General features: G+C 40.0%; 1 long non-coding RNA gene across 1 annotated transcript in view; it reads right to left on the bottom strand.

Moving 5' to 3' along the window:
• Nucleotides 1-2,059, bottom strand: part of LOC138041112 (uncharacterized) — a 2,839-nt gene extending 780 nt beyond the window's left edge. The window contains exons 1-2 of the long non-coding RNA XR_011130748.1: nt 712-2,059; nt 1-541 (exon numbers count right to left, since the gene is read on the bottom strand). The exon at nt 1-541 is cut by the window's left edge and continues 780 nt beyond it. This is a non-coding gene — a long non-coding RNA (uncharacterized lncRNA). The remainder of the gene's footprint in view (nt 542-711) is intronic.
• Nucleotides 2,060-2,500: the final 441 nt, after the last annotated feature.

Genomic DNA, 2,500 nt, shown 5'->3' with positions numbered 1-2,500 from the left:
AGTTCGTTTACAAAGGCTACAGCAGTTAGTAACAAACATATTGCTGAACCTCCGAATCCAAAGATACACGAGATAGCCTTCTTTACAGCATCTTCGCAGTCTTCGCCACACAGTTCTTCACCTGCGCCACATCCACATAACTTTGTGAGGAAACATAAACACAACTTCAAATGCGCTATAATACTGCACACCGAAAAGGCGATCGACATCCAGCCAGGATTTCTTGCGGCCGACGATTGTGAACCGTTGTAGACCCAAAACAATATTCCGCTCTGAATGTCATCCTTGAACAAGAGTTCCAGAACAGAGGTCCGTAACTCAAGATTGACAAAAGCGCGGTTGCATTTCTTATCACATCTGTGATCAGGAGAGAACCAAGCATCACCACTGGAGTAATTAACGAGGTCATAACTTGCATTGTTCATGCAATAGCAGTGGTAATAGACGTAGTATGCGTATGTCCCAATCATGACAAAGCTGAAAATTGCTCCTGTGATACAACTCAGCCCAAAGAGAATCTGTATCGTATGCTCTTCACTTTCTGAAATCGAAACTCCAGAGAATTTGTGTTCCCGGAGAAGCACAAAAAAAGTATGCAAATCAAAAGCAAAATCACCAATGTGATAACAAATCAAAACGAAGTAAAAGAAAATCTTCACTTTACAACAGAGAGCATACATGGTCCAAAGTTTTAGAGTGCTGTCTACTCACAAGCCTTTCTCAATCCAGGAAGGATCATGCTAGAGGGGCTTTTTCAGCAAAATGAAAGTGAAAGTGAAACTAAGTGGTTAATAAGCGGAACTTGTCGAACTTATGCCGATGTCATCATAAAGCTTTATATTTATCTTCACTGGCTACACCTGTCCCTTTCCTCAAGACGAATCTATTTGGGGTTACTTTCCCTACAGTTGCACTTTTATGGAACAAGTTATCTCTATATGTTTCAGAAAACGTGACTCAGTTCTTACGTTCAAACAATAAGTTTATAACTCTTGTTTGAACGTAAGAACCTTAAAAGGTTTTCCTTCGGATCGATCGCCATGACTACGTTTGCACTTTTTCAAACATTATTTAACTGTTTCATTATCTTACTTTTATGTTCTGTTTGGTTTCTCTGCCTTTTATAGTAGCATACACTTTTAGGGATCGAAGTTCATTGTTTCGCCTGTTTCCTTCAGCATTCTTGTTTCTAGGAACATACATTTGTTACAGTTGCTGTTGTTGTACTATTTGTATACGAGGTTGAAAGCTTGTTTTAAAAAAAAAGGTCCCGGCCCCACTACAACCTGGATAACTCAAATAGCCACTCTCAAGAACCTGCGTCTCAAATAGCCTTTTCAAGTTGACGTGACAATTGCGTTACTTCAGTTTATATTTCGCGACAGAACGGGTTTGAAAGGGCTTACTGTACCCAAACGAAACGAAACCAAACGTTTTAATAGCTATTACTCTGCGAAACGATTGTGACCGACGACGCTACATTCTTGGAGGGAAGTAGTATTTTTCTCGCGGGCTAAAAGTGCTTCTTTTTGGTAAAAAAAAAAAAAAAACGTCAACCGGGGAAATACAAACGCGTGCATCAGGACGAGAATACCACAAAATTTTAAAGGTAACGAAGCAAAACACAATGGCTCTGCTCGCCTCACGCTGAGCATTTCAAGTCTTAATCTTGGCGAGGATAGTTTCTTAGTGGATAACTAGAATATCTATTTTTATGATTTTTCTATATTTTAATTGGAGGGGACATCCCCTGTATGATGCATCAGCGCTTGCGGTTGTGTCCTTCTCCACAATTTTTTCTTTCACAGTTTTTATTAATTTTAATGTTATTTATGATTTGCTTGTATTCTAGTGGAGTTCATCTGTTATAAATAAATAAATAAATAAATATATAAATAAATTAGTAGTTCGGTGAATGTATAGCACTTTGTAAAACAGCAACGATCACGAAGAATCTCAGTGAAAGGTCAATTTACAGTTTTAAATTGGACAGTCAAGCCGAGCGTACATGGAACAAAGTGAATCACAATTTTTGACGTGACCGTGATCGCAGTTTAACACTCATAATAAAGCAAGCATTGCAGAAAGCTGATAACTCAACTGGCAGTCATCAGATCAATTGTACTACTGGGAGTTTGTCATTATGTACGTTAACCTGGTCATGCATAGCGTGACATTTCTCTCTTCTACAGGTTCTCGCAGCTCAGTTGGCTTGATAGCTCAACCGCACTGTAAGCACAGAGGCCTGGGTTGGGGCCTTGTGGTGCTCATGTTAGACTACACGTCATCTCCTTATGCCCTATTGTTTTCACATTCACCAACCTGATCTTTGGGTAGTCTCCTTCGCAGCCGTCTTTCTGGATGTCACGCAACGCTCCCCCGAAAGGAAAGGAGAGGGAGTAAATAGGGAGTTTAAGAGACTACGGCGACTGCTGCAACCAAAACGTCACTTCGAAATTAGACCTTGCACTCGGTTTAGTGTTTTGCGACTATTCCATGT

The sequence above is a fragment of the Montipora capricornis genome, chromosome 3, assembly GCF_036669925.1.
Source record: "Montipora capricornis isolate CH-2021 chromosome 3, ASM3666992v2, whole genome shotgun sequence".
NCBI lineage: Eukaryota > Metazoa > Cnidaria > Anthozoa > Scleractinia > Acroporidae > Montipora > Montipora capricornis.
The sequence above is the reverse complement of the archived record's forward strand: the minus strand, read 5'-3'. Positions and strand labels throughout refer to the sequence as shown.